General features: G+C 44.6%; 1 long non-coding RNA gene across 3 annotated transcripts in view; it reads left to right on the plus strand.

Moving 5' to 3' along the window:
• LOC309447126 overlaps positions 1 to 16,259 on the plus strand; it is a 127,921-nt gene extending 111,662 nt beyond the window's left edge. For 2 of the 3 annotated variants that reach the window (XR_014185563.1, XR_014185564.1), the window contains one exon: positions 13,854 to 16,259. This is a non-coding gene — a long non-coding RNA (uncharacterized lncRNA). The remainder of the gene's footprint in view (positions 1 to 13,853) is intronic. The other variant, XR_014185565.1, reaches the window with a different exon arrangement.
• Positions 16,260 to 16,470: the final 211 nt, after the last annotated feature.

Here is a 16,470-nt window from a genome sequence, read left to right on the forward strand (position 1 = left end):
CCCCAGCTTGTGAGGCTCCCAAACCAGAGGTAATACCTTTGTATTTTAATCCAGTTCTTCCCTACACCCCTGAATTTAAAGGGTCTTGGCATCTTACTATTATTATTTCTATCTTTTAATAAAACCCCTATAGCACAGCACTACAGAAACTTCTATAGATTTCCAAAATAGTGTTCTTCAAAGTATGTCTTATCACCGTGGCAACAGGCACAATCTATTTTAATCAAAGGCAAAGGGAAGCAGCCTACTCTCCTTAAGGACAAGACAATAGTGTAAAAGGCTTGGTCAGAGCTCCCCAACCCTCCTGGGTAATGTGACAATAATGTGACTGGCAGCATCTACTGTTCTTGAAAAGGTGCTTCAACATGTCTTGCCTATGGCTGAGCAGATGCAAAACTCAGCAAGGAAGATGATATTAGAGAGAATAATGGTGGTGTGGTTTTAAGGCTGTCACATCATGCTCGGTGTTCTGAGCATGGTCCTCGGTGACCTCGTAGGCTTTTGTGGTTGCACATGGATGTGCAAAATCAGCTCTTCAAACTGTAAAACACTTGTGCTGAACTTAAAAGTAGACAGCTAGCTACTGTAGTGGTGTTGGCTACAAAAGAGAAAGAGATCAATGAAGACCAGTGAGGGAAAACAGGACAATTTTATGCCCTGTATAAAAAAGTGCAATCCGGATTAAATTTGGACTGCTACTTTGCAAGCTAAATTTGGTTAGCCCACTAGTACAGCATTGGAAACCGCAGTTTAGTGGTTGGAAACACTAAAATCTGCTGGGAAGGTCAAATAATAATATATAGGAGCACAGAGCACCCACTCATGCAGTGATATCATGATATACAATGTTCCAACACAGCAAAGACTGCTCCGGGTAAGAGCAGGAACAGTGAATGGTTCCCCTTTGGTGATGGGTGAAATATCTTGAAATGTAGAAGTGAAGTAACTGCTGTTAAGGCAGCCAGTAATTTTTAAACAGGATAACACTGCAGCATGAGTGGATACTTCTGTAGTTTTGTCTTTAGCAGTAGATAAATCTTGTTAAACAGCTGTTCTTGGGGTCCTGGCTTGTAGGTGGTGATGCACTTTCAAACATAACTTTAGTGCAATGCTCTGCTACCCTCTAGTTCCTAACAATGTCGCTCTACAAACCTTATCACATTACCTCTCCGATTATGCCTGATTTCCAGGGCACAGTTCACTGCTTTCATGCCTTCTGACCAACGTTGCATCAATTCTCACAAGCTCTGGTTCAAGAGGCTAAATAGCAGGTGCTTGCCCTATATTTGCATTGGCATGAGCTGCGTCCTCTGCAGCAAAGAGCTTTGCGTAAAAGGACAAAGAGCGAGAAAACAAGCGAACCACAAAGCCAGCAGTTCTAATTATTTCTTGGTAGATTTTGCAACTGACTCTCTTTAGCAGAAAAATACAAAATATCCCAGCCCCTTGTTAATATTTATTTATCAACTCCTCCGCCGAAAGGAAATAAACCTGCTGAGAACTGCAAACCCATGCATGTGGTCAATGGAAATTCACACTGGACTGAAATCTGTGAGAACTGAAAGCCTTTCTGAAAGACATTAACCACCAGTTCATCAAAGACATGCAGGTACCCGTCTGTCACTGGAATACAGGGTGTGAAGTGTTCACCCAAGTGGTTTGCTACCAGAACCTCTTCCTTTGCTTTTCCAAATCTAAGAGAGCTCAGGGAAGATGCACCATCATCTATATTTTAGTATCCTGACTAATTCCTAGTACCCCCCTGATTAAGGATTTTAGATAGAAAATATGTTATTGGGCTTCTTATCTTCAAAAGGTCGAATTATTTAACTTGAGCTGAGTTGCACCCAAGTGCACACATACAAACATGTGAGCACATGCCTGCACTTGTAAATCACTCGATATGGAAATGCAAATTCAGTAAATTGATGTTACTGCAAAATGCCATTAGCACTCAAGGTATGAATCACCTTGTTGTCAGAGGTTTTCAAGTTTCCCCCGGTGAATCACTCTCTCGTATTGCACTTCAGCATTATGTTTGTGCTCCACACCACATCCCAGCCCCAGCCAGGGGAGATGGGTGCCTGGGCCAGGGTTGACAAACTTGTTCATTGTTTTATGTTTTTATTTAAAGTTCAGTTTATCAGAATCTGTGTCTATTCATATGATCCTGATCCAAAGGTTGGTCGCCGAATGAAGTAAATGATGCTCCAGTATCCCCCTATTAACACTGCTGCAATGATATTGTTGGCTGTCACCATCTAATGGTCTTTCGAGGGAGATGCTGCGTGTCTCTCGTCTAAGCCTTCCGCTCCTAAAACGTACTGGAACGTTTCCAGGAATAGCAATGTTCTTTGCTCATTTTGTTTCTGAAATAAAATTACTGGATAAAAATAGAGATCAGACTGGAGGAAAACAGGAGAGGAAAAAAAAAAGAAATATTAGAGCTGCCATGGCGTAGTATTACCTCCTTGGGAAGCTACATAGTGTTTATTCATGCTGTGCAACTGCCTTGCTTGTTCAAAAGAATTACATCATTCAGCCTTGTAAGGCAGCAGAAAACCAGGTATATTAAATTAGCTGAAAATTGGAAATGGAGGAAAAACACCTTTTCATTCTGTAGGTGATACACACCATCCATCTCTTTTGAAGTCCAGGTAGAAACCAGAGGCATTAGGATAGATAATAAAATACGATAATAAAGCAGTACAAATGAAACAGTTATAAAAGTGCAATAACTTCCACAAATTTGTCAGAGAGTGCATTTGCTCACTAGGAGTTATTGTCTGCCCAGACAATAGCAGTTCTTCCCATGTAGCATCCTCCCCGAAGGACGGAGCTGCCTGCTTTGCTGGAAGATCTTTGGCACCTTTCAGGAGCATTTGCTGGTAAGAGCCGAGCCAAGTGGAAAAGTTCTGGGTACTAAACCCCTCTGTATTCTGATTAAAGACTTGGAAGTAAGATGAAAAGAAATGCATAAATCACAAAACTGGAAGAAATGGGCTAATTATTTATTCATGGCAATTAGTACAAGGTCGGCTTGACGCTACTGGTAGCTTTTGTTTACGAGCTTGGGCCTGGGACATCTGCAAGCAGTGGCTGCTTTCTAGTCTCCCATAATGATAATTAAAGACAAAAGTCACCACAAGAAAAGCTGCAAGTCCTCTCCTTGGAGCAGTGCAGCACTTGGCTGCAATCAACATCTCTGAACAGAGCTGCTCACATCCCAGCCCTATGCAATTTCCAATTATGCTAATTTACAGTTGTGCTCATTTACAACCCTGGATGAGCATTTTTTTGCATTGAATTTTCAGAGTCATCTGGCTTCTCACAAGCTTTAGTCATTGCCAAGGGGTGAGATTTTCATAAATGCATTGGATGAAATGATTCTTGCCTCCCCAGGACAATTCCGAAGGCAGGCATCGGTCAAAGCCAGAGCGGGCTTTCTTGGTGTGTAATCCTGGCTTAGAATAGTTAAATTAGGTGGGGTGAATCAGTTTGGTAATGTTTGTGTCCCCAACCCATATCACAAAGGGATTCTAGAAACAACTTAGACAAGTTATCTGGTCTAGATATCTTTCAAATAGCTAAAGGCATGGAAAATGACTGGGTGCACTGGTGATGTGGGAGCATGAGCCTCATTAGCAGGCAGAGGTCTGAGAGGTTAATCACTGCAGTTCTTGTGCAAAATCACACCCGCCTTTTGACATCACCCCTGTGAGGGTGGCAGTCACCATCTCAATGGGGACATCCCGGGAGGAGCAGTAACATGAGGAAATTGAGGCATCACAGTGTCACACAACAGCCATGACTGCCAGGGCATGATCACCTCTGGAAAAAATGGCTGTTCACTTATGTAAGCCAGAGAAAACATTTAAGTCACAGGAGAATGAAAATGACAAAGCAAAATCAATATGTTTAGCCTTGAGTGGCAGTCCTTTGTCCCTACAAAGATAAATGTCAGGCAAAATACTGCATCTGCCAGTATTTTTGCTGGAACAGTTACCCTAAAACTAGCCAAAGCTTTTCTCAAAGCTGTGTTTCTTACCCACAAGAAGGACATATCCACCATGGATCCTGTTTTGTTTGCCCTCCATGGAATTAAATCTGATGCTTCGTCTTTAATTCCAGTCACAGCGTACAAAAGCTCTGTGCCTGTCCATTGATATTCATATAATTTCTCCTTCAGCTTCTCTTGAATTAATGTAACCCAGGAACCTTAGCAATGTCAGTCTCAATTTATGCAGGTTTATGCTGAAAAATTTAATCTTGTCCGTTCTTAAATTCCCTCCCTTTGAAATTCCCTTATTTCTTTCTTCGATGTCTTTATGTTTTTGTATTTCCTTGGGCACACAATCTATAGCAGGTTTTGCTGATGGAAAAGCAGGTTTTTCACCTTGTCCAGAAGAGCTGGACACTAAGATGCCCAAAGGACAACCAAGAGAGCCCATCAGCACAAACCACTGTAACAAATAGTGTTTTCCTGGCAATACTACTTCTCCATACCTTTTTTCCAGACTATTCCATGCTGGGGGCCTGGTAGCCCTCATGGGGATCTCTTGCTCATTAGAGCAAAGCAGAAGGAATGCCACAGGGCAAGGCTCAGCAGCGCATTCAAAGGTGCTACCGTGAAAACAACGTCGCTTGGGTACCTGTGTGTTCCCAATACAACATGATAGACAATTCACTGGTATCCAGAGTCATGGGGTCCACCCAGGAGCAGCCACGGTTCAGGAGTCAGCAGCAACCACCACGCAGATCAACTCCAAGTGGTGCTAAATTCAGTTAGGAAACCTGACCTGCGGTTTTATGCAAACCCTTTTTCCTCCTTTTAGACTTATATGGGTTCATGCCCCCTAAATTTCACTCTCAGTTTCAGGTACGAATGAATTCAACGTCTTTAGGTAAAATTCAGCTAGAACAAACTACTTAGTTTGGACTACTTTCAGTACGAACCTAAGCAAAACCACAGAACTGCTCATGGTTTCCAGACCAAACCATACATTTCACCTACTTTTTTGGGTTTCGTTATGAAAGTTTCATGGAGTCTGAAAAAAATATAAGCATGAAGTTTAAGCACTCTGAATTGCTATCTATACACTTGTCTACTGGGAATATAATGGTTGACAATGCTAATCTTTGCTATCAGATGCCTGGTTGCAAAGAGAGTTCTCTGCGCTGTGTGAACCCCCAGTTCTCATTTTAAGGAAAAATAGATTGGTTTATTTGCCTTCCTTGGCTCCTGAGCTTTGGGCTTGGTTTAAGGCTTTTGTATTGCTTTTGTTAGTACAATTTCAGCCTCGAATACCTAGCCCAAAGACAAAAATCAAGGACTCTCTCTGTCATAGTGGGAAACCTATGGATGGTGCAGGCTTGGCATAGACAAATCTACGTCTTTTGTATCTCAGGGTTTAAAGAGACTGGGTAAATGCTAAGACTCTAGTGGTGTTCTCTCTTATTGAATAACAGCAGCTTCTTCCAGTAGAGAATAAAACTTGGATCGTTTCTAAGTCAGGCCAGGGAACTCAGGCTACTCACACTCGTGTGTGTGGAGCAGCAAGGGCTGTGCACATAACAGATTTAAAAAAAGCTTCCCTGAATTAATGACAATCAAATAGTAGATTAATGAAAATAGCTGTGAGATGAAAGTTGGACAGTGCTAGAGATATATACTGTAGAAAATTTGTCTTGAAATATAATGCATTTTTAGTGATATATAAACAAACGTGTTATTTTTGCTGGATACGTTTCTGAAGGCTGTCTCACCTACTGAGCCAATTCTGTCATCCAGGATCCATCAGTACTAATCCTCTTGCTGAATTCCTTGGAAATTACCTTATTGAGCACAAGTGAACCAGGAAACTCGACTAGACTGGAAGATTTCATTTTTAAAGACAGTTAGCTTTCGTTTCAAGGGCTTCAAGTCGTGTTGGACCTGCCATTTCTTTCAAGGAGTCATGCCAATATTTAACTAACTTCAGTCCCATGGACTTGCTTCCCTTTCTTGTTGAATTGATGGAGAGTCAGGCAGAAAGATGGAAAAAAGAGAGCTTTGGGGTTTTCTTTCACCTCATCTGTCATTAACTCTCATTTCTGCTGGTCAAAACTTTCCCTTTCTTAATTAAAATTCACATGGACCTGGGTTCAAATTTTCTTCATTCCTCAGTTTGATTAAATAAAGCAAACTGCTCAAATTTCTCCCATTAAAGGCATTTTCTGGACCCCGAATCATTTGCTCAGTCCTGCCACTGCCACTGTTTAGCAGGGAAAAATCTGTAACAGAATGTTTCTCAGAACACACAGGATGGGAAACTGCAACTTGCAGCTTCAACAGTGCTTTGAATGAAACACAACACAGCAAACAATTGAAAGTTAGAGGCACCCACTCAAATGCAAAAATATCCCGTTTTCTCTGTGGCCACCATTAAATGTAATTAGGCAGTTTCAGGACATGTCTTGACAAGCTGTTTTGTTTTGGTTTGGTTTAGCTGTTTTCTATAGGGGTTTGGCCTGTGGGTAAAACTCAGACTGAAAGGAAATCTGGTTACATGTCTGGGCTCTGCCCCAGCCGTCCTGCCTGACTATGGCACCCTCTGTGTCCCACTGGCCCTGGTGGCCCTGGGGTGAAAAAGCGGCACGTTCACATGGGTGGGAGCTGTGCAAATGTACGTCCTCACCATCTGTCAGCATCCCTTGAAAGAGGAGGATAATTCTAGATGAGATGGTCGTGACTTCGCCTTGAGTTTCTCAGGCCAAAGGCCGAAGGAAGAGGGTTGGAGGGGACAGAACGGCTGCTCGGCAAGGAAAGCCAGCAATGCACATGCTGAACTTGCCTGTGTCTTCTGCAAATGCTTTGGGAAGAGCAAATCCAGCACTGAGCAGAAGGACCTGCTGATGCCTTTGGGTCTGTTGCAATATATCTAATACCAACCTTTTGTACTCCAGAGCTGAAACCCTTTTATAACACAAGAAGGATCTACCTGATCTCCACCATTTTACAGACAGATAAACTGAGCAGAGGATGGAGAAGTAACTAACGGAGCAGAGACGCCCCATGTATTTCCAACACCTTTGCCAAATGCATTGGACAGGTGAGGTCCATGGAGCCGCAGTGAATTTCTACCCTGAACTCAGTTTGCAGAAGCCGCATAAGGGGCCAAGGAAAAGATCCACAGGTGGATGTGACAGCAGGTTGTCCCAGCTGGGCCAGGGCAGCCTTTTCACACACAGCTGGGCAAGGCAAGGAATGAGGGAAGGAGTTTGTTGAAGATAATAAGAAAGAGGAGGTGGTGGTGTAGGTTGTAAGAGAAGATGAAACAGCTTTGGCACAAGCAAAGGAAACTTCATGTCTGGAATTTCAAAAAATAGACTCAACATTTCTGCCGTAGCAGATAAACATCTATCTGTTTTATTACTGGGAATCATATTTTTCTGTTTATAAATAGAAAAAGCATGCTACCTCATGTTATTTCCTCTGGGGTTTTTGGGGAATAGATACACGTGGGTGGTTTACCAAATAAGTTGTTGTTATTATTAATCAATATGAAGAAGAGGAGGGCTGGGGCTGTGATGTACCAGGTACAGGTTAGCCACAAGCCAAATATAGGTCATTCGCTCATCTGTTGTGACGGAGGGACAGCACAGCCAAACCACTAATCTGTGACTGTGATTATTGTTCCTTAGCGATACTATCTCTATTCCTATAAGCATTTTTCTTGCCAAAAGACAACTTAGGCCGAGACACAAAGACCTCAAAGTTGAAAAACTAGCAACAAGACATAAAAGCATCGATAAGCAGCCAGATGGAGTTGTCAGTGTGCTTGTTTAAGAAAGCTTTTTAGCCTTGACAAAGCTTTGCTTGTGTCGCGGTAGCAGCTAGCAATGGAAACATGCGGTATTGGCTGCCGTACAAACATATTGCAAAGCAGTGTTGTGAGTCTGCTGCCTGAACAGGCGATACAAAGGCTGATAGGAAGCAAAAGCACGGAGTGTGGGTTACCTGGTCTTTAAGGCTCTGTCTTCCAACCTGAAATGCATCAACTGCCCTTGCTCGCCTGGAGCATCCCCAGGGGTGGGCAGCAAAGCCCTTCAGGGCTGGTGCAGGAAGGATGGTCCTTCAGAGAGCTGGTCTGGCTTTGTGGAGAGGGAAAGGGAGGACCAACAGGAGCAGGGATTCTGGAGATGGGGCTCCTGGGGTGCCACAGGGATCTCCAAACGCTCAGGTGGGCTCGAGGCTTGGGGGAGAGTCTCAGCGAGTGACGGCTGGTAGATCTGTGCTGATAGATTCACCCAGTCCAAGGAAACCTTAATCCTAAGGGTGCCATGGTATATTTGGGGCTTACTGTGGATATATCTGGCCACTGCAGGATTTAGAGTGGCCTTCAGGGCAACCTTAACTCTCAAGGTAGCTCCGGCCGGAAGGAAGTGACCTGTGACAGTCAGACCACAGGTCTGTGTCAGCTCCCACACTGGGACTATGGGCTGCTGAGACTGAGCAAAAAACGTGCAACCAGTTGGAAACATTGCAGTGGATGCCCCCCAGTCAGAAATGATGGTTTCTTAAAGCAAAACCTTTTATTCAAGAAGATGGCCATTTCGATAGAACTTTTCAGAAAATGAAAAAAATAAACCCTTTACATTTTAACAAGCTTGAAAGATACAACTTCAGCATTTTGGGAACAGAGTGATTTCATTTTTTCTGTAAAAGTGATGCTTTGTTTTGGAACACTTGCTACTATTTTATTCAATGAATTTATTCAGCTTGAAACTATGAGAAAAATTAAGCTCTTTGATCTCCATTTGCTACATTTTGGTGGTGGAGAAAGGGACTTTTGCTTTGTGACACATCTAGGAATTTTTTTTCTAATTAGAATATATTCTTACTGCAGCATTACAACCCACATACAAAAGCTTGTTCCTGAGGAAATATTTGCATGACCAGTGATTCTCCAGTGACAGCAAACTCTGTCAGCACTTTAATTTGGTAATTTCACAAGATTGCCCTTAATGCCAACCTAATGAACTTCATAACACTCTGAAAATTGATTAGTTTTCTTTGCTAAAGAGAGACCTCAGTGCAATAAGGATTGCATGACGGTGAACAAATCCATGGGGAGAGGAGTCAGTGACCAGCAGATGGGCAAGGCCGGTGGAATATAGGAAGAGCTGGAGGGGAAGAAGCTGTAGGTGAGGGACTGGGTGGTTGAAAGGTTAGGTTTGTGAGTGGAAAGGATGTTCTTCATGAAGACAAGTCTGCAGTGACATTGCCTAGAACTGGGGCTCCCTATTTCTGCCACTGCTAAATCTCACTTGGGAACATTGTCAAAGGCCAAGGGCTTCCGTGGAAATGGAGTGTAGGGCCACCAAGGGTCATGATTATTCACAAGGAAGTGAGGAGATTTCTTCCTGGAAAGGGCTGTGGGGCATTGGAACAGGCTGCCCAGGGCAGTGGTGGAGCCACCATCCCTGGAGGGGTTGAACAGACGGAGATGAGGTTCTCAGGGACACCGGGTAGTGCCAGGGGTGGGTTAGTGGTTGAACTTGATGAACTTGAGGGTCTCTTCCAACAAAAATGACTCTATGTGGGGACAAACCAAGGATGAAGAGACTGTATGGATGTGGTCCAGAATGGGGCAGGACATTTACACATAGAATTAGGGGACTGAAGAGGAACAGAGAATAAGAGGTGTTTGGGGACAAAGGCAACACAATGGGGACAGCAGGGGCCGTGTGCCATGAGCTGATGTTGTGATGCTCAGGCTCTGGATGGTGAGTCACTGTGTGGGCAGAGGATGCGGTGCACAGCTCGGGGAGCAGGGAAGACCCAGCCCCACCACTGCTGCTCCCCTCGGGCTTTGGAGAAGAGCGAGCAGTGGTGGGGACAGCGCTGGGGACAGAGCCAGACCAGGCTCCACGGGACCTGGGCACCAGGAGCAGGTGCCCACCCATCCATCACAGGGGATGGAGCCAGGCAGAGGTCGGGCTGGTGGGTCCTCCAGCACAGCAGCAAACACTGGTGACTGTGCTTTATTTTACAGGGGAAATTGTTGGTTTGGGGACCATTCTTCTGATTAAAAGCAGTAGTTGGGACAGCAGTTCTCCACACGGAGGGGAATTTTCTCTAGGCCTCCTTTGAGACTTTTTACCTCTCTTTTTTTCATAACGTTAAAAATCTAAATATTTAGCCTGACCTACAGCTGACTGTGCAGTGCAAAGGAAGGGAAACCAGCCAGCTGGAAAGCAAAATGACACAGCACGCAATGGACCTGCAAATCAAAGCACATCCCAATCATAAGGAGACTGCGAAGTCTGATAAGTTCAACCCCGGTAAACCGTTTGCTGAATGCAGCAGTTGAGTGGTAATAAATCTGTTAGATTAATTGAAAGAAGGTAAAGGAGGAGGTACCACAACTGTTCAGGTTACCACAGAACATAGTCCTAGACGGCTGCGCGGCCCACAGCCTGCACTTTCAACACTCCCACGGTGGAATCGGTTGATAACCGTCTCTCTGAGCAAAGAACCAGCTTCCATGAAATGCTGTGGCTCTAAAACTGGGAGAAAATGTTTTGATGAATCATCAGTTAATTGGAAAAGGCACTTTCCGGTTGGCCAAGCCAGTTCATGTTTTGAGTTGAATTTTACTGAATGGTTGAGGCGAAACTGAAAGTGCTGAAAACTTTTGGAAGTGCTGAAACACTGGAATTAGACAAGTTAAATTGCTTTTACACTTCTGACAGGTTTGGTTCTTGCAAAACCGTGAGCTAGGTGACGGAGACATTGTTCCTCATCCATTAAGTAGCTGATTAATATACCAAAGCACACCGTAATAACTGCAGATATGATCTCCCTCTGAGTAATTCAGACCACATGTTCGATTAATCTTCTCCCATCCACAATTAATCATTATTATGAAATAGTGTGCACAAACCAGGATATCATGAACTGAATGAAAGGGCAGGAAGATACCTGATAATAATTTCTCAAAAAGTGCAAGTTAAAATTCCCTCCCTGGGACTCACTTTTGCAGGATGAGTAACTATTAGATAGGCCTGTGAATTCAAACATGTGTGACCTGGATCCTGCAGGAGATCAACAACCCTTTCCATATTAGTTGGATAAGGAGAAAGCTGTAATTTTATTTTTATGCCAGAGCAGCAGCAGCAATAGGCATTAGAAAGGTGTGCTCCATATGTTCAATATAACCATTCTGGAACCAGGAGATGCAGATTGTCAAGACCCACTTAACAAAACATCACATAGGTCACCACTCACTGTCCTTGGCCACTGCGATGAATCAGAGCTCTATATTGAGGCAGACCAAATACCCATCTAGCCCAACACACCATCTGCAAGTGCAGTAATTAAGTACAAAATGCTTTGGGAGAGACCATAAACAACAGGCAATATATAGTGGCCCTTCGCCTGTGTTATCCAATTCCTATTTGAGTCCAGTTACTGTGGCAATGAGATCCATAATTTAATCATGCAATGTATAAAGCAAATGTTCCGTTCATTTATTTTAAATGTTTTGAAGGATTTATTTTCCTGAGGTGCCCCTTAGGCTTGTTAGATAAAGAACTGGATTAATCTCTGTCTTGCTGCCTCCATGCACCCACTATCTCATAGCTCCTCTCTTGGGGATGTCGGTGAAGCCCAGAACCTGTTGCATCCTCTTACCATCCCTGTACTGTCCCCTCTGCCTTGTCCCCTTCCAGCTCCCCACAGGGTGAGATGGCAGCTACAGCACCAAAAAGCGCCCAGACACTTGTTGGCAAAAAACCAAAACAAACAAAAGCATCAGCCCTGCTGTGCAAAACTTCCCTGTGATCAGAGCTTAGTACGTGACGCTCTCCCAGGTAAATCAGAGCTGGGTGCAGCAGATGGGTTACTATGAGGAGCCTCCTCTTTCCCAAAAGGACCCGTAGAGCTGTGTTTCAGGTTTTATGGCATACAGACTGAGCTGGGAGACCACCGAGAGCCTTTTAATTTGGTGGCTCTTGGCTTCGGAGGGCATGAGAGTAACTTCCACCCAGCTTTAGACATCTGCAATGGGACTTACCTGCATATTGTGCTCTTCACTTTGCGATCAAAAGAGAGAAATAGAGACTATTCAGAAAGAGATTATCTAACTTATTCTATGTATCTGTCTGCTTCAGGAGGGGATGATCCTTGCCCTGGCTGTAGCCTTCTTTCTGCAGAGACTCAGCTGCTCTCTGCTTTTGCTAAGAAGGCTCCATTTCCACCTGGGCAAAGAGAGAGCTCAGCTGTCCAGTAGAACAGCTGCCCCAAGTCTCAGATGATGGGAAAGAATAAGGAAAAGCAAAATCAAGGTGTGCTCTTTAATATGAACCCTGCAGGGTAACCAGACCCAAAGGGCTGTGACCCCAGGAGCAGCCCCCAGCAGCTGATAATGAAACCCTGTGAGACAAGGAGCAAAAGGAGCTGTGTCCCGGTGTTCTGGCTTGGAACAAAAGGCATTAAAGATGAGGATGGTGAGAGGGGAAGGTGTTGCTGCGGGTTTCGGGAGGGACCAGAGCTGGGAGCCCATGTGCCCCATCCTCTGCATGAAGAGCCAGGAGGGATGCAGACCTTCTCGGGGACTGCTCCCCATGAGAAAACACTGAGCATCTCACAGAATCCCACAGAATCCCAGAATGTCAGGGGTTGGAAGGGACCTGGAAAGCTCACCCAGTGCAATCCCCCCATGGAGCAGGAACGCCCAGATGAGGTTACACAGGAAGGTGTCCAGGCGGGTTGGAATGTCTGCAGAGAAGGAGACTCCACAACCCCCCTGGGCAGCCTGGGCCAGGCTCTGCCACCCTCACTGAGAAGTTTCTTCTCAAATTTAAGTGGAACCTTTTGTGTTCCAGTTTGAACCCATTACCCCTCGTCCTATCATTGGTTGTCACCGAGAAGAGCCTGGCTCCATCCTCCTGACACTCCCCCTTTCCATATTGATCCCCATGAGTGAGTCACCCCTCAGTCTCCTCTTGTCCAGCTCCAGAGCCCCAGCTCCCTCAGCCTTTCCTCACACGGGAGATGCTCCACTCCCTTCAGCATCTTGGTGGCTGCGCTGGACTCTCTCCAGCAGTTCCCTGTCCTGCTGGAACTGAGGGGCCACAACTGGACACAATATTCCAGATGTGCTTTGCCTTGAGAGGTTTATCCAAGGAAAACCCCAAACTGCTCAAAATTATGAAGGAAAACTAAAATGAGACAATATTTACTTGAGAGTGGAGGCAGGTTTTTATTTTTGTTTTCATTGCAGCTAACGCTAGGTCAGTTTTCTGTTTGGGCTGTATTAGTTCCCCCATCCCTATTGCGACAGGCACAGTTAGAACATGCTTCAGCCGAGCTGACAGATTTCTGCTGTGGTTTTGTATGGTTTCCTGAGAATCAGGGGCCATTTCTTGTTTTGCAATTTTACAGAAACCCACAAGCATGCCGGAGCGCTTTAAAGCCCTAATAAACAGGTAGGTGTAGTGAAAGGTTAGCGAGGGGCAAAAATATTGTAGCGCTCTCCAGTCGATCGGTCCGCTGGCCCCTGGCAGCAAAACCCCTTTGAGGTGCCGGAGGCTGCAGCGAGTGCACCGTGCCCAGGGGTTTTGAGCTGCCGGTGGTTCTGAAGCTGCAAGAAAAATGCGGTTAGTTTTACAAGCACCTGCGGCAAATTCCTCTCAGAGGGCCTCCCACAGGGCAGCGTGTGTTGGACGAGATGATGCAGAACAACCAGGAGGAGGGAGATGACTGTGTCATATGTTCCCCTGGGGCTTGCTATTTTATTTTATTTTATTTTATTTTTTTTTAAAGCAAAGCCTTAGAGTTCTTTTTTTATTTTGTTTTGCTTTCGCAGGGGACATTCAGTGGAAATTTTTACAGCGACATCGTAGGGAGGAGCCAGGTGGCCGCTGTCTGTGTGCTGAGCTCATTCCGATCCCCGTGCCCCAAGGAGGAGGGAGAAGAGGACGAGGGTAGGATGACCATGGCCATTGAGGGAGGAAGGTGATGGTGGTGATGGCAGTGATTTGCCATATAGAACTGGGCATTTAGTGCCTCTGTGCTTGGGTTTTGACACAGATAAAGTAGAACTCATCAGGAGCAAGGAGGTATGTTGTGGGTCTGCTGTCTCTTGACGTGTTTGAGAAATTCCAATAGAATGTGTTTTCTATCAGGTTTCTCTATGAGAAGCAAAATTTAATGTAAAATGAAGAAAGGTTAGGAAAAAATTGAAGTACAGAATAAAATAGCAGTATGTAGCTCTTATTTTGCACTCTTCCCTATGCCCACATGTCCGCGGAGAACCCAAGTATCTGACTATGCTTTTTTGCAATTATACAAGCAAAAATATAAGGAAAGCCTTCTTCCGTAAGTCTTCACCTAAGAAGAAAGCAAGAAAGTTACAGAATCAATGATACTAGATGATTAATGAACCAAACCATCTCTCTTCCCCCAACCACAGCACCGCACAATGGGTTTTCACTTTCTCCCAATGGCCTTGAAAACATCCTCATCCTGAGGAACAGAGTGTTTCGAGCTGATGTTTCTGTACCTCATTCTATAGAAAGGGACCGCGGCTCTCAGAGGGGAAGGCATTTCTGTGTAATTTCTGGTGTAGCACTTTCTTGATATATGGGTAAAAAGCACTGAAACACTATGATTTCCCTTACACTAGAACATATGAAGCATCTCTTGGAAGGACAATGACTTGAAAAATAATCTTGTGACTCTTACGAGGCCTGCGTAGCCTTCACCTCAGTAAATCAGAAAATTTTGCTGTACACCCAGCTAGAACCAATGTGAGCAGTGAAATAAGAGCTGCCAGATGTGAAAACTGGCCCACAATGATCAGATTTGGACAATAGCTCTGGCTTTCCTGCTTTTTGAGGTCCAGCTTGATAAACTTCATGCTAATTTGCTGAGTACCTTCGGCCCCCACAAAGGGACGGTCCTGCAGCTGAAGAAAGAAGCCTTGAAATATGTCACATTGACCAAGTGGAAATGAAGGCTCCCAAAGTCAGAGGTGGTTTCCAAAGAGTGGTCACACTGGCTGAAGTGAGAGGCTTTTCTGCCCTACTTGGAACTACCTACACAGGTTGCAAATTCAAGGCTGTCAACAGCTTTAAACCATAAGAAAAAAGAAAGAGTCTACGAGGGAAATTTAACGGTATGGTGCCAAGATTGCACCAACGGCTGGTTGTGTATACACGTGGTTCAAAGGGAGGCCGGTTTGCAGTTAACCCCATTAAAATAAACCCACGGTAATTCGTGGGGAGGAATTTTCCTTTCTGGTGAAGTCCATCTGGCAGCTCACCCACAAGTGGGCAAACACAGCGATGTCTTTGGGGTCACGGTGCCAACTCACAGGACTGCTGAGGTGCAAAGTTTTTGTTAGAAGCAGATGGGGAGGGTGGATTTTTTTCTTTTCAAGAGTGCTTGTTTTCTCTGCTTTATTTTTTTCCAGGAAGAGATAACCGAATCTCAGAACTGATGCACTCCAAACTCTTAAATGCTGGCACTGCTTATTAGCTGCTTGCTCAGTGGAGAATATTCTTCCTTATATAGGCCTTTCAGAAACTAGGTCAGAGGATTAACTTGAGTACTGGTTGCTAAAAATCCTCTTTGACAGCCTGCCTTCCTTTATTATTTTCTCACTTTGCCCATCGCAGACACCAACGCCTGCCAGCTTCTCTATTCGTTTCTCCTGGGCTGGGCTGTGATGGCCACAACGGCGGCTCCGCTCCTGCCACCCTGCAAACACCCTCAGCCTATTCAGCGTGTTTGACCCCCAACATCAGTCACCTTCCCAGGAAGGAGAGGCTGTTTTTCAAAGAAACGTGGTGGTGCTGCACCAGCTTGGGCGTTGGGGCGACTTGTCAGTGGAAAAACATCTGAACGGCGCTGCCCCGGTGCCAAGGGACGGCGTTCTCAGGAGACGCTGCCTTCGTTTTCCGAAGGTCCTGTTCTGAGAAGGTTCAGCTGGGCTGTGTGTTGGATGCTCACACCCCAAAAAGCTCTGTCTTCTCCATTGGAGCTTCTAGGAAGTGCTGCACTGCAAATAACAATACTACTAATAATAATAATTACCGAAGCCTTCTGTGAAATGTTTGCACTGAAACTCCACGGAATATTCTTGCTTTTAAATGCTGTTGTTAGCTCTGAAGGATCATGCACAGTGCATTTGTGCTGATGGGACATTTCTTGCCATGCTGTTTACAGGAGATAGATAACATCTTTCTGTGAGAGAGATAGATATATATATATATTAAAAAAAATATACCTACACATATTCACATATACCAATCACCTATAAAAACTTTTAAAACTATCATTATACATGCATGTATCAGAAATAGAAGTGATTTCCTAGCAGAAACAGCAATCGCTATTATCATATATTCACTTTCTGCACACTCAATCTGATTACTAACCTGTATGCACATACATACCTATCTCAGGACTAAACAGATACA

This window comes from Streptopelia decaocto, assembly GCF_964273445.1.
Source record: "Streptopelia decaocto genome assembly, chromosome: 17".
In the NCBI taxonomy this organism is placed as follows: domain Eukaryota; kingdom Metazoa; phylum Chordata; class Aves; order Columbiformes; family Columbidae; genus Streptopelia; species Streptopelia decaocto.